At 46.1% G+C, this 25955-nt stretch overlaps 50 non-coding genes and 1 pseudogene across 50 annotated transcripts; all 51 read right to left on the bottom strand.

The window, feature by feature from the left end:
* Window positions 1-147: 147 nt before the first annotated feature.
* Window positions 148-266, bottom strand: LOC147932541 (5S ribosomal RNA). Its single transcript, XR_015576634.1, has one exon. It is a non-coding gene; the product is annotated as a 5S ribosomal RNA (ribosomal RNA).
* A 391-nt stretch (window positions 267-657) lies between these two features.
* Window positions 658-776, bottom strand: LOC147932540 (5S ribosomal RNA). Its single transcript, XR_015576363.1, has one exon. It is a non-coding gene; the product is annotated as a 5S ribosomal RNA (ribosomal RNA).
* A 390-nt stretch (window positions 777-1166) lies between these two features.
* On the bottom strand, window positions 1167-1285 carry LOC147932539 (5S ribosomal RNA). The gene has a single exon (XR_015575941.1). It is a non-coding gene; the product is annotated as a 5S ribosomal RNA (ribosomal RNA).
* Window positions 1286-1676: 391 nt separating this feature from the next.
* LOC147932538 (5S ribosomal RNA) lies at window positions 1677-1795 on the bottom strand. Its single transcript, XR_015576632.1, has one exon. It is a non-coding gene; the product is annotated as a 5S ribosomal RNA (ribosomal RNA).
* Window positions 1796-2185: 390 nt separating this feature from the next.
* LOC147932537 (5S ribosomal RNA) lies at window positions 2186-2304 on the bottom strand. Its single transcript, XR_015576361.1, has one exon. It is a non-coding gene; the product is annotated as a 5S ribosomal RNA (ribosomal RNA).
* Window positions 2305-2694: 390 nt separating this feature from the next.
* LOC147932536 (5S ribosomal RNA) lies at window positions 2695-2813 on the bottom strand. Its single transcript, XR_015575940.1, has one exon. It is a non-coding gene; the product is annotated as a 5S ribosomal RNA (ribosomal RNA).
* Window positions 2814-3205: 392 nt separating this feature from the next.
* Window positions 3206-3324, bottom strand: LOC147932535 (5S ribosomal RNA). The gene has a single exon (XR_015576631.1). It is a non-coding gene; the product is annotated as a 5S ribosomal RNA (ribosomal RNA).
* A 392-nt stretch (window positions 3325-3716) lies between these two features.
* LOC147932534 (5S ribosomal RNA) lies at window positions 3717-3835 on the bottom strand. The gene has a single exon (XR_015576630.1). It is a non-coding gene; the product is annotated as a 5S ribosomal RNA (ribosomal RNA).
* Window positions 3836-4227: 392 nt separating this feature from the next.
* On the bottom strand, window positions 4228-4346 carry LOC147932533 (5S ribosomal RNA). Its single transcript, XR_015576104.1, has one exon. It is a non-coding gene; the product is annotated as a 5S ribosomal RNA (ribosomal RNA).
* Window positions 4347-4736: 390 nt separating this feature from the next.
* On the bottom strand, window positions 4737-4855 carry LOC147932532 (5S ribosomal RNA). The gene has a single exon (XR_015576656.1). It is a non-coding gene; the product is annotated as a 5S ribosomal RNA (ribosomal RNA).
* A 392-nt stretch (window positions 4856-5247) lies between these two features.
* On the bottom strand, window positions 5248-5366 carry LOC147932531 (5S ribosomal RNA). Its single transcript, XR_015576102.1, has one exon. It is a non-coding gene; the product is annotated as a 5S ribosomal RNA (ribosomal RNA).
* A 393-nt stretch (window positions 5367-5759) lies between these two features.
* Window positions 5760-5878, bottom strand: LOC147932530 (5S ribosomal RNA). The gene has a single exon (XR_015576629.1). It is a non-coding gene; the product is annotated as a 5S ribosomal RNA (ribosomal RNA).
* A 389-nt stretch (window positions 5879-6267) lies between these two features.
* LOC147932529 (5S ribosomal RNA) lies at window positions 6268-6386 on the bottom strand. The gene has a single exon (XR_015576010.1). It is a non-coding gene; the product is annotated as a 5S ribosomal RNA (ribosomal RNA).
* A 393-nt stretch (window positions 6387-6779) lies between these two features.
* On the bottom strand, window positions 6780-6898 carry LOC147932528 (5S ribosomal RNA). Its single transcript, XR_015576628.1, has one exon. It is a non-coding gene; the product is annotated as a 5S ribosomal RNA (ribosomal RNA).
* A 392-nt stretch (window positions 6899-7290) lies between these two features.
* LOC147932527 (5S ribosomal RNA) lies at window positions 7291-7409 on the bottom strand. Its single transcript, XR_015576101.1, has one exon. It is a non-coding gene; the product is annotated as a 5S ribosomal RNA (ribosomal RNA).
* A 389-nt stretch (window positions 7410-7798) lies between these two features.
* Window positions 7799-7917, bottom strand: LOC147932526 (5S ribosomal RNA). Its single transcript, XR_015576654.1, has one exon. It is a non-coding gene; the product is annotated as a 5S ribosomal RNA (ribosomal RNA).
* A 392-nt stretch (window positions 7918-8309) lies between these two features.
* Window positions 8310-8428, bottom strand: LOC147932525 (5S ribosomal RNA). Its single transcript, XR_015576100.1, has one exon. It is a non-coding gene; the product is annotated as a 5S ribosomal RNA (ribosomal RNA).
* A 393-nt stretch (window positions 8429-8821) lies between these two features.
* Window positions 8822-8940, bottom strand: LOC147932524 (5S ribosomal RNA). The gene has a single exon (XR_015576627.1). It is a non-coding gene; the product is annotated as a 5S ribosomal RNA (ribosomal RNA).
* Window positions 8941-9330: 390 nt separating this feature from the next.
* Window positions 9331-9449, bottom strand: LOC147932523 (5S ribosomal RNA). Its single transcript, XR_015576009.1, has one exon. It is a non-coding gene; the product is annotated as a 5S ribosomal RNA (ribosomal RNA).
* A 392-nt stretch (window positions 9450-9841) lies between these two features.
* Window positions 9842-9960, bottom strand: LOC147932522 (5S ribosomal RNA). Its single transcript, XR_015576626.1, has one exon. It is a non-coding gene; the product is annotated as a 5S ribosomal RNA (ribosomal RNA).
* Window positions 9961-10353: 393 nt separating this feature from the next.
* On the bottom strand, window positions 10354-10472 carry LOC147932521 (5S ribosomal RNA). Its single transcript, XR_015576099.1, has one exon. It is a non-coding gene; the product is annotated as a 5S ribosomal RNA (ribosomal RNA).
* A 391-nt stretch (window positions 10473-10863) lies between these two features.
* LOC147932520 (5S ribosomal RNA) lies at window positions 10864-10982 on the bottom strand. The gene has a single exon (XR_015576625.1). It is a non-coding gene; the product is annotated as a 5S ribosomal RNA (ribosomal RNA).
* A 396-nt stretch (window positions 10983-11378) lies between these two features.
* LOC147932519 (5S ribosomal RNA) lies at window positions 11379-11497 on the bottom strand. Its single transcript, XR_015576624.1, has one exon. It is a non-coding gene; the product is annotated as a 5S ribosomal RNA (ribosomal RNA).
* Window positions 11498-11889: 392 nt separating this feature from the next.
* Window positions 11890-12008, bottom strand: LOC147932518 (5S ribosomal RNA; annotated as a pseudogene).
* A 392-nt stretch (window positions 12009-12400) lies between these two features.
* LOC147932517 (5S ribosomal RNA) lies at window positions 12401-12519 on the bottom strand. Its single transcript, XR_015576098.1, has one exon. It is a non-coding gene; the product is annotated as a 5S ribosomal RNA (ribosomal RNA).
* A 391-nt stretch (window positions 12520-12910) lies between these two features.
* On the bottom strand, window positions 12911-13029 carry LOC147932516 (5S ribosomal RNA). The gene has a single exon (XR_015576623.1). It is a non-coding gene; the product is annotated as a 5S ribosomal RNA (ribosomal RNA).
* Window positions 13030-13417: 388 nt separating this feature from the next.
* On the bottom strand, window positions 13418-13536 carry LOC147932515 (5S ribosomal RNA). Its single transcript, XR_015575939.1, has one exon. It is a non-coding gene; the product is annotated as a 5S ribosomal RNA (ribosomal RNA).
* A 397-nt stretch (window positions 13537-13933) lies between these two features.
* LOC147932514 (5S ribosomal RNA) lies at window positions 13934-14052 on the bottom strand. The gene has a single exon (XR_015576621.1). It is a non-coding gene; the product is annotated as a 5S ribosomal RNA (ribosomal RNA).
* Window positions 14053-14450: 398 nt separating this feature from the next.
* Window positions 14451-14569, bottom strand: LOC147932513 (5S ribosomal RNA). Its single transcript, XR_015576620.1, has one exon. It is a non-coding gene; the product is annotated as a 5S ribosomal RNA (ribosomal RNA).
* A 393-nt stretch (window positions 14570-14962) lies between these two features.
* LOC147932512 (5S ribosomal RNA) lies at window positions 14963-15081 on the bottom strand. Its single transcript, XR_015576097.1, has one exon. It is a non-coding gene; the product is annotated as a 5S ribosomal RNA (ribosomal RNA).
* A 390-nt stretch (window positions 15082-15471) lies between these two features.
* LOC147932511 (5S ribosomal RNA) lies at window positions 15472-15590 on the bottom strand. The gene has a single exon (XR_015575932.1). It is a non-coding gene; the product is annotated as a 5S ribosomal RNA (ribosomal RNA).
* Window positions 15591-15977: 387 nt separating this feature from the next.
* LOC147932510 (5S ribosomal RNA) lies at window positions 15978-16096 on the bottom strand. Its single transcript, XR_015575931.1, has one exon. It is a non-coding gene; the product is annotated as a 5S ribosomal RNA (ribosomal RNA).
* A 387-nt stretch (window positions 16097-16483) lies between these two features.
* LOC147932509 (5S ribosomal RNA) lies at window positions 16484-16602 on the bottom strand. Its single transcript, XR_015575930.1, has one exon. It is a non-coding gene; the product is annotated as a 5S ribosomal RNA (ribosomal RNA).
* A 387-nt stretch (window positions 16603-16989) lies between these two features.
* On the bottom strand, window positions 16990-17108 carry LOC147932508 (5S ribosomal RNA). The gene has a single exon (XR_015575929.1). It is a non-coding gene; the product is annotated as a 5S ribosomal RNA (ribosomal RNA).
* Window positions 17109-17495: 387 nt separating this feature from the next.
* Window positions 17496-17614, bottom strand: LOC147932507 (5S ribosomal RNA). Its single transcript, XR_015575928.1, has one exon. It is a non-coding gene; the product is annotated as a 5S ribosomal RNA (ribosomal RNA).
* A 394-nt stretch (window positions 17615-18008) lies between these two features.
* LOC147932506 (5S ribosomal RNA) lies at window positions 18009-18127 on the bottom strand. The gene has a single exon (XR_015576096.1). It is a non-coding gene; the product is annotated as a 5S ribosomal RNA (ribosomal RNA).
* A 388-nt stretch (window positions 18128-18515) lies between these two features.
* Window positions 18516-18634, bottom strand: LOC147932505 (5S ribosomal RNA). The gene has a single exon (XR_015575926.1). It is a non-coding gene; the product is annotated as a 5S ribosomal RNA (ribosomal RNA).
* Window positions 18635-19023: 389 nt separating this feature from the next.
* Window positions 19024-19142, bottom strand: LOC147932504 (5S ribosomal RNA). Its single transcript, XR_015576185.1, has one exon. It is a non-coding gene; the product is annotated as a 5S ribosomal RNA (ribosomal RNA).
* A 388-nt stretch (window positions 19143-19530) lies between these two features.
* On the bottom strand, window positions 19531-19649 carry LOC147932503 (5S ribosomal RNA). The gene has a single exon (XR_015575925.1). It is a non-coding gene; the product is annotated as a 5S ribosomal RNA (ribosomal RNA).
* A 394-nt stretch (window positions 19650-20043) lies between these two features.
* Window positions 20044-20162, bottom strand: LOC147932502 (5S ribosomal RNA). Its single transcript, XR_015576095.1, has one exon. It is a non-coding gene; the product is annotated as a 5S ribosomal RNA (ribosomal RNA).
* Window positions 20163-20551: 389 nt separating this feature from the next.
* On the bottom strand, window positions 20552-20670 carry LOC147932501 (5S ribosomal RNA). The gene has a single exon (XR_015575924.1). It is a non-coding gene; the product is annotated as a 5S ribosomal RNA (ribosomal RNA).
* A 390-nt stretch (window positions 20671-21060) lies between these two features.
* Window positions 21061-21179, bottom strand: LOC147932500 (5S ribosomal RNA). Its single transcript, XR_015576184.1, has one exon. It is a non-coding gene; the product is annotated as a 5S ribosomal RNA (ribosomal RNA).
* A 390-nt stretch (window positions 21180-21569) lies between these two features.
* Window positions 21570-21688, bottom strand: LOC147932499 (5S ribosomal RNA). The gene has a single exon (XR_015575923.1). It is a non-coding gene; the product is annotated as a 5S ribosomal RNA (ribosomal RNA).
* A 393-nt stretch (window positions 21689-22081) lies between these two features.
* LOC147932498 (5S ribosomal RNA) lies at window positions 22082-22200 on the bottom strand. The gene has a single exon (XR_015576094.1). It is a non-coding gene; the product is annotated as a 5S ribosomal RNA (ribosomal RNA).
* Window positions 22201-22591: 391 nt separating this feature from the next.
* On the bottom strand, window positions 22592-22710 carry LOC147932497 (5S ribosomal RNA). The gene has a single exon (XR_015575922.1). It is a non-coding gene; the product is annotated as a 5S ribosomal RNA (ribosomal RNA).
* Window positions 22711-23106: 396 nt separating this feature from the next.
* LOC147932496 (5S ribosomal RNA) lies at window positions 23107-23225 on the bottom strand. Its single transcript, XR_015576093.1, has one exon. It is a non-coding gene; the product is annotated as a 5S ribosomal RNA (ribosomal RNA).
* A 396-nt stretch (window positions 23226-23621) lies between these two features.
* LOC147932495 (5S ribosomal RNA) lies at window positions 23622-23740 on the bottom strand. Its single transcript, XR_015576619.1, has one exon. It is a non-coding gene; the product is annotated as a 5S ribosomal RNA (ribosomal RNA).
* Window positions 23741-24130: 390 nt separating this feature from the next.
* Window positions 24131-24249, bottom strand: LOC147932494 (5S ribosomal RNA). The gene has a single exon (XR_015576193.1). It is a non-coding gene; the product is annotated as a 5S ribosomal RNA (ribosomal RNA).
* A 394-nt stretch (window positions 24250-24643) lies between these two features.
* On the bottom strand, window positions 24644-24762 carry LOC147932493 (5S ribosomal RNA). Its single transcript, XR_015576091.1, has one exon. It is a non-coding gene; the product is annotated as a 5S ribosomal RNA (ribosomal RNA).
* Window positions 24763-25158: 396 nt separating this feature from the next.
* On the bottom strand, window positions 25159-25277 carry LOC147932492 (5S ribosomal RNA). Its single transcript, XR_015576618.1, has one exon. It is a non-coding gene; the product is annotated as a 5S ribosomal RNA (ribosomal RNA).
* A 399-nt stretch (window positions 25278-25676) lies between these two features.
* Window positions 25677-25795, bottom strand: LOC147932491 (5S ribosomal RNA). The gene has a single exon (XR_015576617.1). It is a non-coding gene; the product is annotated as a 5S ribosomal RNA (ribosomal RNA).
* Between the last annotated feature and the right edge of the window lie 160 nt (window positions 25796-25955).

Below are 25955 nucleotides of genomic sequence, written 5' to 3'. Positions count from 1 at the left end.
GAAGACCCATTGCCTTGCCAGAAGCTCTCTTGGGGCTTTTCAAAAAGGTATTATGGGTTGCGTGGTTCCTCACGGTCTGAAAGTTACGACGTTCTCTATGTACTATAGTATTGCGAAACAACCAAAAAAAAAAAAAAAGGGGGGGGAGGAATGCAACACGAGGACTTCCCGGAAAGTCACCCATCCTAGTACTCCTCTCGCCCAAGTACGCTTCACTGCGGAGTTCTGATGGGATCCGGTGCATTAGTGCTGGTATGATCGCATCCGTTAGTATATCCCATGCAATCGCATATATTCTTTTTTGAAAACTGAATGGATCATTCGATGTGGGTCCCACTTGATATGCGGACCGGTTTAGTCACCTTGGACGTGCTTCGAACGTCCAAAAACAAGCAATAACCATGTCCAAACACTGTTTTGGAGCCGTAACTAATTGTGTCGGGATCACACAAAAACATCTTAACTGCCTTCAAACGTCAAAATCTGCCCTCGAGAATGGTCCGATGGTACAAAGACCCATTGCCTTGCCAGAAGCTCTCTTGGGGCTTTTCAAAAAGGTATTATGGGTTGCGTGGTTCCTCACGGTCCGAAAGTTACGACGTTTTCTATGTACTATAGTCTTGCGAAATAACCAAAAAAAAAAAGGGGGGGGGGGGAGGGATGCAACACGAGGACTTCCCGGGAGGTCACCCATCCTAGTATTACTCTCGCCCAAGCACGCTTAAATGCGGAGTTCTGATGGGATCCGGTGCATTAGTGCTGGTATGATCGCATCCGTTAGTATATCCCATGCAATCGCATATATTCTTTTTTGAAAACTGAATGGATCATTCGATGTGGGTCCCACTTGATATGCGGACCGGTTTAGTCACCTTGGACGTGCTTCGAACGTCCAAAAACAAGCAATAACCATGTCCAAACACTGTTTTGGAGCCGTAACTAATTGTGTCGGGATCACAAAAAAACATCTTAACTGCCTTCAAACGTCAAAATCTGCCCTCGAGAATGGTCCGATGGTACAAAGACCCATTGCCTTGCCAGAAGCTCCCTTGGGGCTTTTCAAAAAGGTATTATGGGTTGCGTGGTTCCTCACGGTCCGAAAGTTACGACGTTCTCTATGTACTATAGTCTTGCGAAACAACCAAAAAAAAAAGGGGGGGGGGGGAGGGATGCAACACGAGGACTTCCCGGGAGGTCACCCATCCTAGTATTACTCTCGCCCAAGCACGCTTAACTGCGGAGTTCTGATGGGATCCGGTGCATTAATGCTGGTATGATCGCATCCGTTAGTATATCCCATGCAATCGCATATATCCTTTTTCGAAAACTGAATGGATCATTCGATGTGGGTCCCACTTGATATGCGGACCGGTTTAGTCACCTTGGACGTGCTTCCAACGTCCAAAAACAAGCGATAACCATGTCCAAACACTGTTTTGGAGCCGTAACTAATTGTGTCGGGATCACAAAAAAACATCTTAACTGCCTTCAAACGTCAAAATCTGCCCTCGAGAATGGTCCAATGGTACGAAGACCCATTGCCTTGCCAGAAGCTCTCTTGGGGCTTTTCAAAAAGGTATTATGGGTTGCGTGGTTCCTCACGGTCTGAAAGTTACGACGTTCTCTATGTACTATAGTATTGCGAAACAACCAAAAAAAAAAAAAAAGGGGGGGGAGGAATGCAACACGAGGACTTCCCGGAAAGTCACCCATCCTAGTACTCCTCTCGCCCAAGTACGCTTCACTGCGGAGTTCTGATGGGATCCGGTGCATTAGTGCTGGTATGATCGCATCCGTTAGTATATCCCATGCAATCGCATATATTCTTTTTTGAAAACTGAATGGATCATTCGATGTGGGTCCCACTTGATATGCGGACCGGTTTAGTCACCTTGGACGTGCTTCGAACGTCCAAAAACAAGCAATAACCATGTCCAAACACTGTTTTGGAGCCGTAACTAATTGTGTCGGGATCACACAAAAACATCTTAACTGCCTTCAAACGTCAAAATCTGCCCTCGAGAATGGTCCGATGGTACAAAGACCCATTGCCTTGCCAGAAGCTCTCTTGGGGCTTTTCAAAAAGGTATTATGGGTTGCGTGGTTCCTCACGGTCCGAAAGTTACGACGTTTTCTATGTACTATAGTCTTGCGAAATAACCAAAAAAAAAAAGGGGGGGGGGGAGGGATGCAACACGAGGACTTCCCGGGAGGTCACCCATCCTAGTATTACTCTCGCCCAAGCACGCTTAAATGCGGAGTTCTGATGGGATCCGGTGCATTAGTGCTGGTATGATCGCATCCGTTAGTATATCCCATGCAATCGCATATATTCTTTTTTGAAAACTGAATGGATCATTCGATGTGGGTCCCACTTGATATGCGGACCGGTTTAGTCACCTTGGACGTGCTTCGAACGTCCAAAAACAAGCAATAACCATGTCCAAACACTGTTTTGGAGCCGTAACTAATTGTGTCGGGATCACAAAAAAACATCTTAACTGCCTTCAAACGTCAAAATCTGCCCTCGAGAATGGTCCGATGGTACAAAGACCCATTGCCTTGCCAGAAGCTCCCTTGGGGCTTTTCAAAAAGGTATTATGGGTTGCGTGGTTCCTCACGGTCCGAAAGTTACGACGTTCTCTATGTACTATAGTCTTGCGAAACAACCAAAAAAAAAAGGGGGGGGGGGGAGGGATGCAACACGAGGACTTCCCGGGAGGTCACCCATCCTAGTATTACTCTCGCCCAAGCACGCTTAACTGCGGAGTTCTGATGGGATCCGGTGCATTAATGCTGGTATGATCGCATCCGTTAGTATATCCCATGCAATCGCATATATCCTTTTTCGAAAACTGAATGGATCATTCGATGTGGGTCCCACTTGATATGCGGACCGGTTTAGTCACCTTGGACGTGCTTCCAACGTCCAAAAACAAGCGATAACCATGTCCAAACACTGTTTTGGAGCCGTAACTAATTGTGTCGGGATCACAAAAAAACATCTTAACTGCCTTCAAACGTCAAAATCTGCCCTCGAGAATGGTCCAATGGTACGAAGACCCATTGCCTTGCCAGAAGCTCTCTTGGGGCTTTTCAAAAAGGTATTATGGGTTGCGTGGTTCCTCACGGTCTGAAAGTTACGACGTTCTCTATGTACTATAGTATTGCGAAACAACCAAAAAAAAAAAAAAAAGGGGGGGGAGGAATGCAACACGAGGACTTCCCGGAAAGTCACCCATCCTAGTACTCCTCTCGCCCAAGTACGCTTCACTGCGGAGTTCTGATGGGATCCGGTGCATTAGTGCTGGTATGATCGCATCCGTTAGTATATCCCATGCAATCGCATATATTCTTTTTTGAAAACTGAATGGATCATTCGATGTGGGTCCCACTTGATATGCGGACCGGTTTAGTCACCTTGGACGTGCTTCGAACGTCCAAAACAAGCAATAACCATGTCCAAACACTGTTTTGGAGCCGTAACTAATTGTGTCGGGATCATAAAAAAACATCTTAACTGCCTTCAAACGTCAAAATCTGCCCTCGAGAATGGTCCAATGGTACGAAGACCCATTGCCTTGCCAGAAGCTCTCTTGGGGCTTTTCAAAAAGGTATTATGGGTTGCGTGGTTCCTCACGGTCTGAAAGTTACGACGTTCTCTATGTACTATAGTATTGCGAAACAACCAAAAAAAAAAAAAAAGGGGGGGGGGAGGAATGCAACACGAGGACTTCCCGGAAAGTCACCCATCCTAGTACTCCTCTCGCCCAAGTACGCTTCACTGCGGAGTTCTGATGGGATCCGGTGCATTAGTGCTGGTATGATCGCATCCGTTAGTATATCCCATGCAATCGCATATATTCTTTTTTGAAAACTGAATGGATCATTCGATGTGGGTCCCACTTGATATGCGGACCGGTTTAGTCACCTTGGACGTGCTTCCAACGTCCAAAAACAAGCAATAACCATGTCCAAACACTGTTTTGGAGCCGTAACTAATTGTGTCGGGATCACAAAAAAACATCTTAACTGCCTTCAAACGTCAAAATCTGCCCTCGAGAATGGTCCAATGGAACAAAGACCCATTGCCTTGCCAGAAGCTCTCTTGGGGATTTTCAAAAAGGTATTATGGGTTGCGTGGTTCCTCACGGTCCGACAGTTACGACGTTCTCTATGTACTATAGTATTGCGAAACAACCAAAAAAAAAAAAAAAGGGGGGGGGAGGAATGCAACACGAGGACTTCCCGGAAAGTCACCCATCCTAGTACTACTCTCGCCCAAGCACGCTTCACTGCGGAGTTCTGATGGGATCCGGTGCATTAGTGCTGGTATGATCGCATCCGTTAGTATATCCCATGCAATCGCATATATTCTTTTTTGAAAACTGAATGGATCATTCGATGTGGGTCCCACTTGATATGCGGACCGGTTTAGTCACCTTGGACGTGCTTCCAACGTCCAAAAACAAGCAATAACCATGTCCAAACACTGTTTTGGAGCCGTAACTAATTGTGTCGGGATCACAAAAAAACATCTTAACTGCCTTCAAACGTCAAAATCTGCCCTCGAGAATGGTCCAATGGTACGAAGACCCATTGCCTTGCCAGAAGCTCTCTTGGGGCTTTTCAAAAAGGTATTATGGGTTGCGTGGTTCCTCACGGTCCGAAAGTTACGACGTTTTCTATGTACTATAGTCTTGCGAAATAACCAAAAAAAAAAAGGGGGGGGGGGAGGGATGCAACACGAGGACTTCCCGGGAGGTCACCCATCCTAGTATTACTCTCGCCCAAGCACGCTTAAATGCGGAGTTCTGATGGGATCCGGTGCATTAGTGCTGGTATGATCGCATCAGTTAGTATATCCCATGCAATCGCATATATCCTTTTTTGAAAACTGAATGGATCATTCGATGTGGGTCCCACTTGATATGCGGACCGGTTTAGTCACCTTGGACGTGCTTCCAACGTCCAAAAACAAGCGATAACCATGTCCAAACACTGTTTTGGAGCCGTAACTAATTGTGTCGGGATCACAAAAAAACATCTTAACTGCCTTCAAACGTCAAAATCTGCCCTCGAGAATGGTCCAATGGTACGAAGACCCATTGCCTTGCCAGAAGCTCTCTTGGGGCTTTTCAAAAAGGTATTATGGGTTGCGTGGTTCCTCACGGTCTGAAAGTTACGACGTTCTCTATGTACTATAGTATTGCGAAACAACCAAAAAAAAAAAAAAAGGGGGGGGGAGGAATGCAACACGAGGACTTCCCGGAAAGTCACCCATCCTAGTACTACTCTCGCCCAAGCACGCTTCACTGCGGAGTTCTGATGGGATCCGGTGCATTAGTGCTGGTATGATCGCATCCGTTAGTATATCCCATGCAATCGCATATATTCTTTTTTGAAAACTGAATGGATCATTCGATGTGGGTCCCACTTGATATGCGGACCGGTTTAGTCACCTTGGACGTGCTTCGAACGTCCAAAAACAAGCAATAACCATGTCCAAACACTGTTTTGGAGCCGTAACTAATTGTGTCGGGATCACAAAAAAACATCTTAACTGCCTTCAAACGTCAAAATCTGCCCTCGAGAATGGTCCGATGGTACAAAGACCCATTGCCTTGCCAGAAGCTCCCTTGGGGCTTTTCAAAAAGGTATTATGGGTTGCGTGGTTCCTCACGGTCTGAAAGTTACGACGTTCTCTATGTACTATAGTATTGCGAAACAACCAAAAAAAAAAAAAAAGGGGGGGGGGAGGAATGCAACACGAGGACTTCCCGGAAAGTCACCCATCCTAGTACTCCTCTCGCCCAAGTACGCTTCACTGCGGAGTTCTGATGGGATCCGGTGCATTAGTGCTGGTATGATCGCATCCGTTAGTATATCCCATGCAATCGCATATATCCTTTTTCGAAAACTGAATGGATCATTCGATGTGGGTCCCACTTGATATGCGGACCGGTTTAGTCACCTTGGACGTGCTTCCAACGTCCAAAAACAAGCGATAACCATGTCCAAACACTGTTTTGGAGCCGTAACTAATTGTGTCGGGATCACAAAAAAACATCTTAACTGCCTTCAAACGTCAAAATCTGCCCTCGAGAATGGTCCGATGGTACAAAGACCCATTGCCTTGCCAGAAGCTCCCTTGGGGCTTTTCAAAAAGGTATTATGGGTTGCGTGGTTCCTCACGGTCCGAAAGTTACGACGTTCTCTATGTACTATAGTCTTGCGAAACAACCAAAAAAAAAAGGGGGGGGGGGAGGGATGCAACACGAGGACTTCCCGAGAGGTCACCCATCCTAGTATTACTCTCGCCCAAGCACGCTTAACTGCGGAGTTCTGATGGGATCCGGTGCATTAATGCTGGTATGATCGCATCCGTTAGTATATCCCATGCAATCGCATATATCCTTTTTCGAAAACTGAATGGATCATTCGATGTGGGTCCCACTTGATATGCGGACCGGTTTAGTCACCTTGGACGTGCTTCCAACGTCCAAAAACAAGCGATAACCATGTCCAAACACTGTTTTGGAGCCGTAACTAATTGTGTCGGGATCACAAAAAAACATCTTAACTGCCTTCAAACGTCAAAATCTGCCCTCGAGAATGGTCCAATGGTACGAAGACCCATTGCCTTGCCAGAAGCTCTCTTGGGGCTTTTCAAAAAGGTATTATGGGTTGCGTGGTTCCTCACGGTCTGAAAGTTACGACGTTCTCTATGTACTATAGTATTGCGAAACAACCAAAAAAAAAAAAAAAGGGGGGGGGGAGGAATGCAACACGAGGACTTCCCGGAAAGTCACCCATCCTAGTACTCCTCTCGCCCAAGTACGCTTCACTGCGGAGTTCTGATGGGATCCGGTGCATTAGTGCTGGTATGATCGCATCCGTTAGTATATCCCATGCAATCGCATATATTCTTTTTTGAAAACTGAATGGATCATTCGATGTGGGTCCCACTTGATATGCGGACCGGTTTAGTCACCTTGGACGTGCTTCCAACGTCCAAAAACAAGCAATAACCATGTCCAAACACTGTTTTGGAGCCGTAACTAATTGTGTCGGGATCACAAAAAAACATCTTAACTGCCTTCAAACGTCAAAATCTGCCCTCGATAATGGTCCAATGGAACAAAGACCCATTGCCTTGCCAGAAGCTCTCTTGGGGATTTTCAAAAAGGTATTATGGGTTGCGTGGTTCCTCACGGTCCGACAGTTACGACGTTCTCTATGTACTATAGTATTGCGAAACAACCAAAAAAAAAAAAAAAGGGGGGGGGAGGAATGCAACACGAGGACTTCCCGGAAAGTCACCCATCCTAGTACTACTCTCGCCCAAGCACGCTTCACTGCGGAGTTCTGATGGGATCCGGTGCATTAGTGCTGGTATGATCGCATCCGTTAGTATATCCCATGCAATCGCATATATTCTTTTTTGAAAACTGAATGGATCATTCGATGTGGGTCCCACTTGATATGCGGACCGGTTTAGTCACCTTGGACGTGCTTCCAACGTCCAAAAACAAGCAATAACCATGTCCAAACACTGTTTTGGAGCCGTAACTAATTGTGTCGGGATCACAAAAAAACATCTTAACTGCCTTCAAACGTCAAAATCTGCCCTCGAGAATGGTCCAATGGTACGAAGACCCATTGCCTTGCCAGAAGCTCTCTTGGGGCTTTTCAAAAAGGTATTATGGGTTGCGTGGTTCCTCACGGTCCGAAAGTTACGACGTTTTCTATGTACTATAGTCTTGCGAAATAACCAAAAAAAAAAAGGGGGGGGGGAGGGATGCAACACGAGGACTTCCCGGGAGGTCACCCATCCTAGTATTACTCTCGCCCAAGCACGCTTAAATGCGGAGTTCTGATGGGATCCGGTGCATTAGTGCTGGTATGATCGCATCAGTTAGTATATCCCATGCAATCGCATATATCCTTTTTTGAAAACTGAATGGATCATTCGATGTGGGTCCCACTTGATATGCGGACCGGTTTAGTCACCTTGGACGTGCTTCCAACGTCCAAAAACAAGCGATAACCATGTCCAAACACTGTTTTGGAGCCGTAACTAATTGTGTCGGGATCACAAAAAAACATCTTAACTGCCTTCAAACGTCAAAATCTGCCCTCGAGAATGGTCCAATGGTACGAAGACCCATTGCCTTGCCAGAAGCTCTCTTGGGGCTTTTCAAAAAGGTATTATGGGTTGCGTGGTTCCTCACGGTCTGAAAGTTACGACGTTCTCTATGTACTATAGTATTGCGAAACAACCAAAAAAAAAAAAAAAGGGGGGGGGAGGAATGCAACACGAGGACTTCCCGGAAAGTCACCCATCCTAGTACTACTCTCGCCCAAGCACGCTTCACTGCGGAGTTCTGATGGGATCCGGTGCATTAGTGCTGGTATGATCGCATCCGTTAGTATATCCCATGCAATCGCATATATTCTTTTTTGAAAACTGAATGGATCATTCGATGTGGGTCCCACTTGATATGCGGACCGGTTTAGTCACCTTGGACGTGCTTCGAACGTCCAAAAACAAGCAATAACCATGTCCAAACACTGTTTTGGAGCCGTAACTAATTGTGTCGGGATCACAAAAAAACATCTTAACTGCCTTCAAACGTCAAAATCTGCCCTCGAGAATGGTCCGATGGTACAAAGACCCATTGCCTTGCCAGAAGCTCCCTTGGGGCTTTTCAAAAAGGTATTATGGGTTGCGTGGTTCCTCACGGTCTGAAAGTTACGACGTTCTCTATGTACTATAGTATTGCGAAACAACCAAAAAAAAAAAAAAAGGGGGGGGGGAGGAATGCAACACGAGGACTTCCCGGAAAGTCACCCATCCTAGTACTCCTCTCGCCCAAGTACGCTTCACTGCGGAGTTCTGATGGGATCCGGTGCATTAGTGCTGGTATGATCGCATCCGTTAGTATATCCCATGCAATCGCATATATCCTTTTTCGAAAACTGAATGGATCATTCGATGTGGGTCCCACTTGATATGCGGACCGGTTTAGTCACCTTGGACGTGCTTCCAACGTCCAAAAACAAGCGATAACCATGTCCAAACACTGTTTTGGAGCCGTAACTAATTGTGTCGGGATCACAAAAAAACATCTTAACTGCCTTCAAACGTCAAAATCTGCCCTCGAGAATGGTCCGATGGTACAAAGACCCATTGCCTTGCCAGAAGCTCCCTTGGGGCTTTTCAAAAAGGTATTATGGGTTGCGTGGTTCCTCACGGTCCGAAAGTTACGACGTTCTCTATGTACTATAGTCTTGCGAAACAACCAAAAAAAAAAGGGGGGGGGGGGAGGGATGCAACACGAGGACTTCCCGAGAGGTCACCCATCCTAGTATTACTCTCGCCCAAGCACGCTTAACTGCGGAGTTCTGATGGGATCCGGTGCATTAATGCTGGTATGATCGCATCCGTTAGTATATCCCATGCAATCGCATATATCCTTTTTCGAAAACTGAATGGATCATTCGATGTGGGTCCCACTTGATATGCGGACCGGTTTAGTCACCTTGGACGTGCTTCCAACGTCCAAAAACAAGCGATAACCATGTCCAAACACTGTTTTGGAGCCGTAACTAATTGTGTCGGGATCACAAAAAAACATCTTAACTGCCTTCAAACGTCAAAATCTGCCCTCGAGAATGGTCCAATGGTACGAAGACCCATTGCCTTGCCAGAAGCTCTCTTGGGGCTTTTCAAAAAGGTATTATGGGTTGCGTGGTTCCTCACGGTCTGAAAGTTACGACGTTCTCTATGTACTATAGTATTGCGAAACAACCAAAAAAAAAAAAAAAGGGGGGGGGAGGAATGCAACACGAGGACTTCCCGGAAAGTCACCCATCCTAGTACTCCTCTCGCCCAAGTACGCTTCACTGCGGAGTTCTGATGGGATCCGGTGCATTAGTGCTGGTATGATCGCATCCGTTAGTATATCCCATGCAATCGCATATATTCTTTTTTGAAAACTGAATGGATCATTCGATGTGGGTCCCACTTGATATGCGGACCGGTTTAGTCACCTTGGACGTGCTTCCAACGTCCAAAAACAAGCAATAACCATGTCCAAACACTGTTTTGGAGCCGTAACTAATTGTGTCGGGATCACAAAAAAACATCTTAACTGCCTTCAAACGTCAAAATCTGCCCTCGATAATGGTCCAATGGAACAAAGACCCATTGCCTTGCCAGAAGCTCTCTTGGGGATTTTCAAAAAGGTATTATGGGTTGCGTGGTTCCTCACGGTCCGAAAGTTACGACGTTCTCTATGTACTATAGTATTGCGAAACAACCAAAAAAAAAAAAAAAGGGGGGGGGGAGGAATGCAACACGAGGACTTCCCGGAAAGTCACCCATCCTAGTACTACTCTCGCCCAAGCACGCTTCACTGCGGAGTTCTGATGGGATCCGGTGCATTAGTGCTGGTATGATCGCATCCGTTAGTATATCCCATGCAATCGCATATATTCTTTTTTGAAAACTGAATGGATCATTCGATGTGGGTCCCACTTGATATGCGGACCGGTTTAGTCACCTTGGACGTGCTTCCAACGTCCAAAAACAAGCGATAACCATGTCCAAACACTGTTTTGGAGCCGTAACTAATTGTGTCGGGATCACAAAAAAACATCTTAACTGCCTTCAAACGTCAAAATCTGCCCTCGAGAATGGTCCAATGGTACGAAGACCCATTGCCTTGCCAGAAGCTCTCTTGGGGCTTTTCAAAAAGGTATTATGGGTTGCGTGGTTCCTCACGGTCTGAAAGTTACGACGTTCTCTATGTACTATAGTATTGCGAAACAACCAAAAAAAAAAAAAAAGGGGGGGGAGGAATGCAACACGAGGACTTCCCGGAAAGTCACCCATCCTAGTACTCCTCTCGCCCAAGTACGCTTCACTGCGGAGTTCTGATGGGATCCGGTGCATTAGTGCTGGTATGATCGCATCCGTTAGTATATCCCATGCAATCGCATATATTCTTTTTTGAAAACTGAATGGATCATTCGATGTGGGTCCCACTTGATATGCGGACCGGTTTAGTCACCTTGGACGTGCTTCGAACGTCCAAAACAAGCAATAACCATGTCCAAACACTGTTTTGGAGCCGTAACTAATTGTGTCGGGATCATAAAAAAACATCTTAACTGCCTTCAAACGTCAAAATCTGCCCTCGAGAATGGTCCAATGGTACGAAGACCCATTGCCTTGCCAGAAGCTCTCTTGGGGCTTTTCAAAAAGGTATTATGGGTTGCGTGGTTCCTCACGGTCTGAAAGTTACGACGTTCTCTATGTACTATAGTATTGCGAAACAACCAAAAAAAAAAAAAAAGGGGGGGGGGGGGGAGGAATGCAACACGAGGACTTCCCGGAAAGTCACCCATCCTAGTACTCCTCTCGCCCAAGTACGCTTCACTGCGGAGTTCTGATGGGATCCGGTGCATTAGTGCTGGTATGATCGCATCCGTTAGTATATCCCATGCAATCGCATATATCCTTTTTTGAAAACTGAATGGATCATTCGATGTGGGTCCCACTTGATATGCAGACCGGTTTAGTCACCTTGGATGTGCTTCAAACGTCGAAAAACAAGCGATAATCATGTCCAAACACTGTTTTGGAGCCGTAACTAATTGTGTCGGGATCACAAAAAAACATCTTAACTGCCTTCAAACGTCAAAATCTGCCCTCGAGAATTGTCCAATGGTACAAAGACCAATTGCCTTGCCAGAAGCTCTCTTGGGGCTTTTCAAAAAGGTATTATGGGTTGCGTGGTTCCTCACGGTCTGAAAGTTACGACGTTCTCTATGTACTATAGTATTGCGAAACAACCAAAAAAAAAAAAAAAAGGGGGGGGAGGAATGCAACACGAGGACTTCCCGGAAAGTCACCCATCCTAGTACTCCTCTCGCCCAAGTACGCTTCACTGCGGAGTTCTGATGGGATCCGGTGCATTAGTGCTGGTATGATTGCATCCGTTAGTATATCCCATGCAATCGCATATATTCTTTTTTGAAAACTGAATGGATCATTCGATGTGGGTCCCACTTGATATGCGGACCGGTTTAGTCACCTTGGACGTGCTTCCAACGTCCAAAAACAAGCAATAACCATGTCCAAACACTGTTTTGGAGCCGTAACTAATTGTGTCGGGATCACAAAAAAACATCTTAACTGCCTTCAAACGTCAAAATCTGCCCTCGAGAATGGTCCAATGGAACAAAGACCCATTGCCTTGCCAGAAGCTCTCTTGGGGATTTTCAAAAAGGTATTATGGGTTGCGTGGTTCCTCACGGTCCGAAAGTTACGACGTTCTCTATGTACTATAGTATTGCGAAACAACCAAAAAAAAAAAAAAAGGGGGGGGGAGGAATGCAACACGAGGACTTCCCGGAAAGTCACCCATCCTAGTACTACTCTCGCCCAAGCACGCTTCACTGCGGAGTTCTGATGGGATCCGGTGCATTAGTGCTGGTATGATCGCATCCGTTAGTATATCCCATGCAATCGCATATATTCTTTTTTGAAAACTGAATGGATCATTCGATGTGGGTCCCACTTGATATGCGGACCGGTTTAGTCACCTTGGACGTGCTTCCAACGTCCAAAAACAAGCGATAACCATGTCCAAACACTGTTTTGGAGCCGTAACTAATTGTGTCGGGATCACAAAAAAACATCTTAACTGCCTTCAAACGTCAAAATCTGCCCTCGAGAATGGTCCAATGGTACGAAGACCCATTGCCTTGCCAGAAGCTCTCTTGGGGCTTTTCAAAAAGGTATTATGGGTTGCGTGGTTCCTCACGGTCTGAAAGTTACGACGTTCTCTATGTACTATAGTATTGCGAAACAACCAAAAAAAAAAAAAAAGGGGGGGGAGGAATGCAACACGAGGACTTCCCGGAAAGTCACCCATCCTAGTACTCCTCTCGCCCAAGTACGCTTCACTGCGGAGTTCTGATGGGATCCGGTGCATTAGTGCTGGTATGATCGCATCCGTTAGTATATCCCATGCAATCGCATATATTCTTTTTTGAAAACTGAATGGATCATTCGATGTGGGTCCCACTTGATATGCGGACCGGTTTAGTCACCTTGGACGTGCTTCGAACGTCCAAAAACAAGCAATAACCATGTCCAAACACTGTTTTGGAGCCGTAACTAATTGTGTCGGGATCACAAAAAAACATCTTAACTGCCTTCAAACGTCAAAATCTGCCCTCGAGAATGGTCCGATGGTACAAAGACCCATTGCCTTGCCAGAAGCTCCCTTGGGGCTTTTCAAAAAGGTATTATGGGTTGCGTGGTTCCTCACGGTCCGAAAGTTACGACGTTCTCTATGTACTATAGTCTTGCGAAACAACCAAAAAAAAAAGGGGGGGGGGAGGGATGCAACACGAGGACTTCCCGGGAGGTCACCCATCCTAGTATTACTCTCGCCCAAGCACGCTTAACTGCGGAGTTCTGATGGGATCCGGTGCATTAATGCTGGTATGATCGCATCCGTTAGTATATCCCATGCAATCGCATATATCCTTTTTCGAAAACTGAATGGATCATTCGATGTGGGTCCCACTTGATATGCGGACCGGTTTAGTCACCTTGGACGTGCTTCCAACGTCCAAAAACAAGCGATAACCATGTCCAAACACTGTTTTGGAGCCGTAACTAATTGTGTCGGGATCACAAAAAAACATCTTAACTGCCTTCAAACGTCAAAATCTGCCCTCGAGAATGGTCCAATGGTACGAAGACCCATTGCCTTGCCAGAAGCTCTCTTGGGGCTTTTCAAAAAGGTATTATGGGTTGCGTGGTTCCTCACGGTCTGAAAGTTACGACGTTCTCTATGTACTATAGTATTGCGAAACAACCAAAAAAAAAAAAAAAGGGGGGGGAGGGGGAGGAATGCAACACGAGGACTTCCCGGAAAGTCACCCATCCTAGTACTCCTCTCGCCCAAGTACGCTTCACTGCGGAGTTCTGATGGGATCCGGTGCATTAGTGCTGGTATGATCGCATCCGTTAGTATATCCCATGCAATCGCATATATTCTTTTTTGAAAACTGAATGGATCATTCGATGTGGGTCCCACTTGATATGCGGACCGGTTTAGTCACCTTGGACGTGCTTCGAACGTCCAAAACAAGCAATAACCATGTCCAAACACTGTTTTGGAGCCGTAACTAATTGTGTCGGGATCATAAAAAAACATCTTAACTGCCTTCAAACGTCAAAATCTGCCCTCGAGAATGGTCCAATGGTACGAAGACCCATTGCCTTGCCAGAAGCTCTCTTGGGGCTTTTCAAAAAGGTATTATGGGTTGCGTGGTTCCTCACGGTCTGAAAGTTACGACGTTCTCTATGTACTATAGTATTGCGAAACAACCAAAAAAAAAAAAAAAGGGGGGGGGGGGGGGGAGGAATGCAACACGAGGACTTCCCGGAAAGTCACCCATCCTAGTACTCCTCTCGCCCAAGTACGCTTCACTGCGGAGTTCTGATGGGATCCGGTGCATTAGTGCTGGTATGATCGCATCCGTTAGTATATCCCATGCAATCGCATATATTCTTTTTTGAAAACTGAATGGATCATTCGATGTGGGTCCCACTTGATATGCGGACCGGTTTAGTCACCTTGGACGTGCTTCCAACGTCCAAAAACAAGCAATAACCATGTCCAAACACTGTTTTGGAGCCGTAACTAATTGTGTCGGGATCACAAAAAAACATCTTAACTGCCTTCAAACGTCAAAATCTGCCCTCGAGAATGGTCCAATGGAACAAAGACCCATTGCCTTGCCAGAAGCTCTCTTGGGGATTTTCAAAAAGGTATTATGGGTTGCGTGGTTCCTCACGGTCCGAAAGTTACGACGTTCTCTATGTACTATAGTATTGCGAAACAACCAAAAAAAAAAAAAAAGGGGGGGGGGAGGAATGCAACACGAGGACTTCCCGGAAAGTCACCCATCCTAGTACTACTCTCGCCCAAGCACGCTTCACTGCGGAGTTCTGATGGGATCCGGTGCATTAGTGCTGGTATGATCGCATCCGTTAGTATATCCCATGCAATCGCATATATTCTTTTTTGAAAACTGAATGGATCATTCGATGTGGGTCCCACTTGATATGCGGACCGGTTTAGTCACCTTGGACGTGCTTCCAACGTCCAAAAACAAGCGATAACCATGTCCAAACACTGTTTTGGAGCCGTAACTAATTGTGTCGGGATCACAAAAAAACATCTTAACTGCCTTCAAACGTCAAAATCTGCCCTCGAGAATGGTCCAATGGAACAAAGACCCATTGCCTTGCCAGAAGCTCTCTTGGGGCTTTTCAAAAAGGTATTATGGGTTGCGTGGTTCCTCACGGTCCGAAAGTTACGACGTTTTCTATGTACTATAGTCTTGCGAAACAACCAAAAAAAAAAAGGGGGGGGGGGATGGATGCAACACGAGGACTTCCCGGGAGGTCACCCATCCTAGTATTACTCTCGCCCAAGCACGCTTAACTGCGGAGTTCTGATGGGATCCGGTGCATTAGTGCTGGTATGATCGCATCCGTTAGTATATCCCATGCAATCGCATATATCCTTTTTTGAAAACTGAATGGATCATTCGATGTGGGTCCCACTTGATATGCGGACCGGTTTAGTCACCTTGGACGTGCTTCCAACGTCCAAAAACAAGCGATAACCATGTCCAAACACTGTTTTGGAGCCGTAACTAATTGTGTCGGGATCACAAAAAAACATCTTAACTGCCTTCAAACGTCAAAATCTGCCCTCGAGAATGGTCCAATGGAACAAAGACCCATTGCCTTGCCAGAAGCTCTCTTGGGGATTTTCAAAAAGGTATTATGGGTTGCGTGGTTCCTCACGGTCCGAAAGTTACGACGTTTTCTATGTACTATAGTCTTGCGAAACAACCAAAAAAAAAAAGGGGGGGGATGGATGCAACACGAGGACTTCCCGGGAGGTCACCCATCCTAGTATTACTCTCGCCCAAGCACGCTTAACTGCGGAGTTCTGATGGGATCCGGTGCATTAGTGCTGGTATGATCGCATCCGTTAGTATATTCCATGCAATCGCATATATCCTTTTTTGAAAACTGAATGGATCATTCGATGTGGGTCCCACTTGATATGCGGACCGGTTTAGTCACCTTGGACGTGCTTCCAACGTCCAAAAACAAGCGATAACCATGTCCAAACACTGTTTTGGAGCCGTAACTAATTGTGTCGGGATCACAAAAAAACATCTTAACTGCCTTCAAACGTCAAAATCTGCCCTCGAGAATGGTCCAATGGAACAAAGACCCATTGCCTTGCCAGAAGCTCTCTTGGGGATTTTCAAAAAGGTATTATGGGTTGCGTGGTTCCTCACGGTCCGAAAGTTACGACGTTTTCTATGTACTATAGTCTTGCGAAACAACCAAAAAAAAAAAGGGGGGGGATGGATGCAACACGAGGACTTCCCGGGAGGTCACCCATCCTAGTATTACTCTCGCCCAAGCACGCTTAACTGCGGAGTTCTGATGGGATCCGGTGCATTAGTGCTGGTATGATCGCATCCGTTAGTATATTCCATGCAATCGCATATATCCTTTTTTGAAAACTGAATGGATCATTCGATGTGGGTCCCACTTGATATGCGGACCGGTTTAGTCACCTTGGACGTGCTTCCAACGTCCAAAAACAAGCGATAACCATGTCCAAACACTGTTTTGGAGCCGTAACTAATTGTGTCGGGATCACAAAAAAACATCTTAACTGCCTTCAAACGTCAAAATCTGCCCTCGAGAATGGTCCAATGGAACAAAGACCCATTGCCTTGCCAGAAGCTCTCTTGGGGATTTTCAAAAAGGTATTATGGGTTGCGTGGTTCCTCACGGTCCGAAAGTTACGACGTTTTCTATGTACTATAGTCTTGCGAAACAACCAAAAAAAAAAAGGGGGGGGATGGATGCAACACGAGGACTTCCCGGGAGGTCACCCATCCTAGTATTACTCTCGCCCAAGCACGCTTAACTGCGGAGTTCTGATGGGATCCGGTGCATTAGTGCTGGTATGATCGCATCCGTTAGTATATTCCATGCAATCGCATATATCCTTTTTTGAAAACTGAATGGATCATTCGATGTGGGTCCCACTTGATATGCGGACCGGTTTAGTCACCTTGGACGTGCTTCCAACGTCCAAAAACAAGCGATAACCATGTCCAAACACTGTTTTGGAGCCGTAACTAATTGTGTCGGGATCACAAAAAAACATCTTAACTGCCTTCAAACGTCAAAATCTGCCCTCGAGAATGGTCCAATGGAACAAAGACCCATTGCCTTGCCAGAAGCTCTCTTGGGGATTTTCAAAAAGGTATTATGGGTTGCGTGGTTCCTCACGGTCCGAAAGTTACGACGTTTTCTATGTACTATAGTCTTGCGAAACAACCAAAAAAAAAAAGGGGGGGGATGGATGCAACACGAGGACTTCCCGGGAGGTCACCCATCCTAGTATTACTCTCGCCCAAGCACGCTTAACTGCGGAGTTCTGATGGGATCCGGTGCATTAGTGCTGGTATGATCGCATCCGTTAGTATATTCCATGCAATCGCATATATCCTTTTTTGAAAACTGAATGGATCATTCGATGTGGGTCCCACTTGATATGCGGACCGGTTTAGTCACCTTGGACGTGCTTCCAACGTCCAAAAACAAGCGATAACCATGTCCAAACACTGTTTTGGAGCCGTAACTAATTGTGTCGGGATCACAAAAAAACATCTTAACTGCCTTCAAACGTCAAAATCTGCCCTCGAGAATGGTCCAATGGTACGAAGACCCATTGCCTTGCCAGAAGCTCTCTTGGGGCTTTTCAAAAAGGTATTATGGGTTGCGTGGTTCCTCACGGTCTGAAAGTTACGACGTTCTCTATGTACTATAGTATTGCGAAACAACCAAAAAAAAAAAAAAAAAGGGGGGGGGAGGAATGCAACACGAGGACTTCCCGGAAAGTCACCCATCCTAGTACTACTCTCGCCCAAGCACGCTTCACTGCGGAGTTCTGATGGGATCCGGTGCATTAGTGCTGGTATGATCGCATCCGTTAGTATATCCCATGCAATCGCATATATTCTTTTTTGAAAACTGAATGGATCATTCGATGTGGGTCCCACTTGATATGCGGACCGGTTTAGTCACCTTGGACGTGCTTCCAACGTCCAAAAACAAGCAATAACCATGTCCAAACACTGTTTTGGAGCCGTAACTAATTGTGTCGGGATCACAAAAAAACATCTTAACTGCCTTCAAACGTCAAAATCTGCCCTCGAGAATGGTCCAATGGAACAAAGACCCATTGCCTTGCCAGAAGCTCTCTTGGGGCTTTTCAAAAAGGTATTATGGGTTGCGTGGTTCCTCACGGTCCGAAAGTTACGACGTTTTCTATGTACTATAGTCTTGCGAAACAACCAAAAAAAAAAGGGGGGGGGGATGGATGCAACACGAGGACTTCCCGGGAGGTCACCCATCCTAGTATTACTCTCGCCCAAGCACGCTTAACTGCGGAGTTCTGATGGGATCCGGTGCATTAGTGCTGGTATGATCGCATCCGTTAGTATATCCCATGCAATCGCATATATCCTTTTTTGAAAACTGAATGGATCATTCGATGTGGGTCCCACTTGATATGCGGACCGGTTTAGTCACCTTGGACGTGCTTCCAACGTCCAAAAACAAGCGATAACCATGTCCAAACACTGTTTTGGAGCCGTAACTAATTGTGTCGGGATCACAAAAAAACATCTCAACTGCCTTCAAACGTCAAAATCTGCCCTCGAGAATGGTCCAATGGTACGAAGACCCATTGCCTTGCCAGAAGCTCTCTTGGGGCTTTTCAAAAAGGTATTATGGGTTGCGTGGTTCCTCACGGTCCGAAAGTTACGACGTTTTCTATGTACTATAGTCTTGCGAAACAACCAAAAAAAAAAAAGGGGGGGGGATGGATGCAACACGAGGACTTCCCGGGAGGTCACCCATCCTAGTATTACTCTCGCCCACGCACGCTTAACTGCGGAGTTCTGATGGGATCCGGTGCATTAGTGCTGGTATGATCGCATCCGTTAGTATATCCCATGCAATCGCATATATCCTTTTTTGAAAACTGAATGGATCATTCGATGTGGGTCCCACTTGATATGCGGACCGGTTTAGTCACCTTGGACGTGCTTCCAACGTCCAAAAACAAGCGATAACCATGTCCAAACACTGTTTTGGAGCCGTAACTAATTGTGTCGAGATCACAAAAAAACATCTTAACTGCCTTCAAACGTCAAAATCTGCCCTCGAGAATGGTCCAATGGAACAAAGACCCATTGCCTTGCCAGAAGCTCTCTTGGGGATTTTCAAAAAGGTATTATGGGTTGCGTGGTTCCTCACGGTCCGAAAGTTACGACGTTTTCTATGTACTATAGTCTTGCGAAACAACCAAAAAAAAAAAGGGGGGGGGATGGATGCAACACGAGGACTTCCCGGGAGGTCACCCATCCTAGTATTACTCTCGCCCAAGCACGCTTAACTGCGGAGTTCTGATGGGATCCGGTGCATTAGTGCTGGTATGATCGCATCCGTTAGTATATTCCATGCAATCGCATATATCCTTTTTTGAAAACTGAATGGATCATTCGATGTGGGTCCCACTTGATATGCGGACCGGTTTAGTCACCTTGGACGTGCTTCCAACGTCCAAAAACAAGCGATAACCATGTCCAAACACTGTTTTGGAGCCGTAACTAATTGTGTCGGGATCACAAAAAAACATCTTAACTGCCTTCAAACGTCAAAATCTGCCCTCGAGAATGGTCCAATGGTACGAAGACCCATTGCCTTGCCAGAAGCTCTCTTGGGGCTTTTCAAAAAGGTATTATGGGTTGCGTGGTTCCTCACGGTCTGAAAGTTACGACGTTCTCTATGTACTATAGTATTGCGAAACAACCAAAAAAAAAAAAAAAAGGGGGGGGGGAGGAATGCAACACGAGGACTTCCCGGAAAGTCACCCATCCTAGTACTACTCTCGCCCAAGCACGCTTCACTGCGGAGTTCTGATGGGATCCGGTGCATTAGTGCTGGTATGATCGCATCCGTTAGTATATCCCATGCAATCGCATATATTCTTTTTTGAAAACTGAATGGATCATTCGATGTGGGTCCCACTTGATATGCGGACCGGTTTAGTCACCTTGGACGTGCTTCCAACGTCCAAAAACAAGCAATAACCATGTCCAAACACTGTTTTGGAGCCGTAACTAATTGTGTCGGGATCACAAAAAAACATCTTAACTGCCTTCAAACGTCAAAATCTGCCCTCGAGAATGGTCCAATGGAACAAAGACCCATTGCCTTGCCAGAAGCTCTCTTGGGGCTTTTCAAAAAGGTATTATGGGTTGCGTGGTTCCTCACGGTCCGAAAGTTACGACGTTTTCTATGTACTATAGTCTTGCGAAACAACCAAAAAAAAAAGGGGGGGGGGGATGGATGCAACACGAGGACTTCCCGGGAGGTCACCCATCCTAGTATTACTCTCGCCCAAGCACGCTTAACTGCGGAGTTCTGATGGGATCCGGTGCATTAGTGCTGGTATGATCGCATCCGTTAGTATATCCCATGCAATCGCATATATCCTTTTTTGAAAACTGAATGGATCATTTGATGTGGGTCCCACTTGATATGCGGACCGGTTTAGTCACCTTGGACGTGCTTCCAACGTCCAAAAACAAGCGATAACCATGTCCAAACACTGTTTTGGAGCCGTAACTAATTGTGTCGGGATCACAAAAAAACATCTCAACTGCCTTCAAACGTCAAAATCTGCCCTCGAGAATGGTCCAATGGTACGAAGACCCATTGCCTTGCCAGAAGCTCTCTTGGGGCTTTTCAAAAAGGTATTATGGGTTGCGTGGTTCCTCACGGTCCGAAAGTTACGACGTTTTCTATGTACTATAGTCTTGCGAAACAACCAAAAAAAAAAAGGGGGGGGGGGATGGATGCAACACGAGGACTTCCCGGGAGGTCACCCATCCTAGTATTACTCTCGCCCACGCACGCTTAACTGCGGAGTTCTGATGGGATCCGGTGCATTAGTGCTGGTATGATCGCATCCGTTAGTATATCCCATGCAATCGCATATATCCTTTTTTGAAAACTGAATGGATCATTCGATGTGGGTCCCACTTGATATGCGGACCGGTTTAGTCACCTTGGACGTGCTTCCAACGTCCAAAAACAAGCGATAACCATGTCCAAACACTGTTTTGGAGCCGTAACTAATTGTGTCGAGATCACAAAAAAACATCTTAACTGCCTTCAAACGTCAAAATCTGCCCTCGAGAATGGTCCAATGGAACAAAGACCCATTGCCTTGCCAGAAGCTCTCTTGGGGATTTTCAAAAAGGTATTATGGGTTGCGTGGTTCCTCACGGTCCGAAAGTTACGACGTTTTCTATGTACTATAGTCTTGCGAAACAACCAAAAAAAAAAAGGGGGGGGGGGATGGATGCAACACGAGGACTTCCCGGGAGGTCACCCATCCTAGTATTACTCTCGCCCAAGCACGCTTAACTGCGGAGTTCTGATGGGATCCGGTGCATTAGTGCTGGTATGATCGCATCCGTTAGTATATTCCATGCAATCGCATATATCCTTTTTTGAAAACTGAATGGATCATTCGATGTGGGTCCCACTTGATATGCGGACCGGTTTAGTCACCTTGGACGTGCTTCCAACGTCCAAAAACAAGCGATAACCATGTCCAAACACTGTTTTGGAGCCGTAACTAATTGTGTCGGGATCACAAAAAAACATCTTAACTGCCTTCAAACGTCAAAATCTGCCCTCGAGAATGGTCCAATGGTACGAAGACCCATTGCCTTGCCAGAAGCTCTCTTGGGGCTTTTCAAAAAGGTATTATGGGTTGCGTGGTTCCTCACGGTCTGAAAGTTACGACGTTCTCTATGTACTATAGTATTGCGAAACAACCAAAAAAAAAAAAAAAAGGGGGGGGGAGGAATGCAACACGAGGACTTCCCGGAAAGTCACCCATCCTAGTACTACTCTCGCCCAAGCACGCTTCACTGCGGAGTTCTGATGGGATCCGGTGCATTAGTGCTGGTATGATCGCATCCGTTAGTATATCCCATGCAATCGCATATATTCTTTTTTGAAAACTGAATGGATCATTCGATGTGGGTCCCACTTGATATGCGGACCGGTTTAGTCACCTTGGACGTGCTTCCAACGTCCAAAAACAAGCAATAACCATGTCCAAACACTGTTTTGGAGCCGTAACTAATTGTGTCAGGATCACAAAAAAACATCTTAACTGCCTTCAAACGTCAAAATCTGCCCTCGAGAATGGTCCAATGGTACGAAGACCCATTGCCTTGCCAGAAGCTCTCTTGGGGCTTTTCAAAAAGGTATTATGGGTTGCGTGGTTCCTCACGGTCCGAAAGTTACGACGTTTTCTATGTACTATAGTCTTGCGAAACAACCAAAAAAAAAAAGGGGGGGGGGGGATGGATGCAACACGAGGACTTCCCGGGAGGTCACCCATCCTAGTATTACTCTCGCCCAAGCACGCTTAACTGCGGAGTTCTGATGGGATCCGGTGCATTAGTGCTGGTATGATCGCATCCGTTAGTATATCCCATGCAATCGCATATATCCTTTTTTGAAAACTGAATGGATCATTCGATGTGGGTCCCACTTGATATGCGGACCGGTTTAGTCACCTTGGACGTGCTTCCAACGTCCAAAAACAAGCGATAACCATGTCCAAACACTGTTTTGGAGCCGTAACTAATTGTGTCGGGATCACAAAAAAACATCTTAACTGCCTTCAAACGTCAAAATCTGCCCTCGAGAATGGTCCAATGGTACGAAGACCCATTGCCTTGCCAGAAGCTCTCTTGGGGCTTTTCAAAAAGGTATTATGGGTTGCGTGGTTCCTCACGGTCTGAAAGTTACGACGTTCTCTATGTACTATAGTATTGCGAAACAACCAAAAAAAAAAAAAAAAGGGGGGGGGGGGAGGAATGCAACACGAGGACTTCCCGGAAAGTCACCCATCCTAGTACTACTCTCGCCCAAGCACGCTTCACTGCGGAGTTCTGATGGGATCCGGTGCATTAGTGCTGGTATGATCGCATCCGTTAGTATATCCCATGCAATCGCATATATTCTTTTTTGAAAACTGAATGGATCATTCGATGTGGGTCCCACTTGATATGCGGAACGGTTTAGTCACCTTGGACGTGCTTCCAACGTCCAAAAACAAGCAATAACCATGTCCAAACACTGTTTTGGAGCCGTAACTAATTGTGTCGGGATCATAAAAAAACATCTTAACTGCCTTCAAACGTCAAAATCTGCCCTCGAGAATGGTCCAATGGTACGAAGACCCATTGCCTTGCCAGAAGCTCTCTTGGGGCTTTTCAAAAAGGTATTATGGGTTGCGTGGTTCCTCACGGTCTGAAAGTTACGACGTTCTCTATGTACTATAGTATTGCGAAACAACCAAAAAAAAAAAAAAAGGGGGGGGGGGGGAGGAATGCAACACGAGGACTTCCCGGAAAGTCACCCATCCTAGTACTCCTCTCGCCCAAGTACGCTTCACTGCGGAGTTCTGATGGGATCCGGTGCATTAGTGCTGGTATGATCGCATCCGTTAGTATATCCCATGCAATCGCATATATTCTTTTTTGAAAACTGAATGGATCATTCGATGTGGGTCCCACTTGATATGCGGACCGGTTTAGTCACCTTGGACGTGCTTCCAACGTCCAAAAACAAGCAATAACCATGTCCAAACACTGTTTTGGAGCCGTAACTAATTGTGTCGGGATCACAAAAAAACATCTTAACTGCCTTCAAACGTCAAAATCTGCCCTCGAGAATGGTCCAATGGTACGAAGACCCATTGCCTTGCCAGAAGCTCTCTTGGGGCTTTTCAAAAAGGTATTATGGGTTGCGTGGTTCCTCACGGTCCGAAAGTTACGACGTTTTCTATGTACTATAGTCTTGCGAAACAACCAAAAAAAAAAAGGGGGGGGGGGATGGATGCAACACGAAGACTTCCCGGGAGGTCACCCATCCTAGTATTACTCTCGCCCAAGCACGCTTAACTGCGGAGTTCTGATGGGATCCGGTGCATTAGTGCTGGTATGATCGCATCCGTTAGTATATCCCATGCAATCGCATATATCCTTTTTTGAAAACTGAATGGATCATTCGATGTGGGTCCCACTTGATATGCGGACCGGTTTAGTCACCTTGGACGTGCTTCCAACGTCCAAAAACAAGCGATAACCATGTCCAAACACTGTTTTGGAGCCGTAACTAATTGTGTCGGGATCACAAAAAAACATCTTAACTGCCTTCAAACGTCAAAATCTGCCCTCGAGAATGGTCCAATGGTACGAAGACCCATTGCCTTGCCAGAAGCTCTCTTGGGGCTTTTCAAAAAGGTATTATGGGTTGCGTGGTTCCTCACGGTCTGAAAGTTACGACGTTCTCTATGTACTATAGTATTGCGAAACAACCAAAAAAAAAAAAAAAAGGGGGGGGGGAGGAATGCAACACGAGGACTTCCCGGAAAGTCACCCATCCTAGTACTACTCTCGCCCAAGCACGCTTCACTGCGGAGTTCTGATGGGATCCGGTGCATTAGTGCTGGTATGATCGCATCCGTTAGTATATCCCATGCAATCGCATATATTCTTTTTTGAAAACTGAATGGATCATTCGATGTGGGTCCCACTTGATATGCGGAACGGTTTAGTCACCTTGGACGTGCTTCCAACGTCCAAAAACAAGCAATAACCATGTCCAAACACTGTTTTGGAGCCGTAACTAATTGTGTCGGGATCATAAAAAAACATCTTAACTGCCTTCAAACGTCAAAATCTGCCCTCGAGAATGGTCCAATGGTACGAAGACCCATTGCCTTGCCAGAAGCTCTCTTGGGGCTTTTCAAAAAGGTATTATGGGTTGCGTGGTTCCTCACGGTCTGAAAGTTACGACGTTCTCTATGTACTATAGTATTGCGAAACAACCAAAAAAAAAAAAAAAGGGGGGGGGGGGGAGGAATGCAACACGAGGACTTCCCGGAAAGTCACCCATCCTAGTACTCCTCTCGCCCAAGTACGCTTCACTGCGGAGTTCTGATGGGATCCGGTGCATTAGTGCTGGTATGATCGCATCCGTTAGTATATCCCATGCAATCGCATATCTTCTTTTTTGAAAACTGAATGGATCATTCGATGTGGGTCCCACTTGATATGCGGACCGGTTTAGTCACCTTGGACGTGCTTCCAACGTCCAAAAACAAGCAATAACCATGTCCAAACACTGTTTTGGAGCCGTAACTAATTGTGTCGGGATCATAAAAAAACATCTTAACTGCCTTCAAACGTCAAAATCTGCCCTCGAGAATGGTCCAATGGTACGAAGACCCATTGCCTTGCCAGAAGCTCTCTTGGGGCTTTTCAAAAAGGTATTATGGGTTGCGTGGTTCCTCACGGTCTGAAAGTTACGACGTTCTCTATGTACTATAGTATTGCGAAACAACCAAAAAAAAAAAAAAAGGGGGGGGGGGGGGGGAGGAATGCAACACGAGGACTTCCCGGAAAGTCACCCATCCTAGTACTCCTCTCGCCCAAGTACGCTTCACTGCGGAGTTCTGATGGGATCCGGTGCATTAGTGCTGGTATGATCGCATCCGTTAGTATATCCCATGCAATCGCATATATTCTTTTTTGAAAACTGAATGGATCATTCGATGTGGGTCCCACTTGATATGCGGACCGGTTTAGTCACCTTGGACGTGCTTCCAACGTCCAAAAACAAGCAATAACCATGTCCAAACACTGTTTTGGAGCCG

The sequence above is a fragment of the Camelina sativa genome, chromosome 12 (assembly GCF_030686135.1).
Source record: "Camelina sativa cultivar CO46 ecotype springtype chromosome 12, ASM3068613v1".
Taxonomy (NCBI): Eukaryota; Viridiplantae; Streptophyta; class Magnoliopsida; order Brassicales; family Brassicaceae; genus Camelina; species Camelina sativa.
This window is presented reverse-complemented; position numbering and strand designations above follow the sequence as displayed.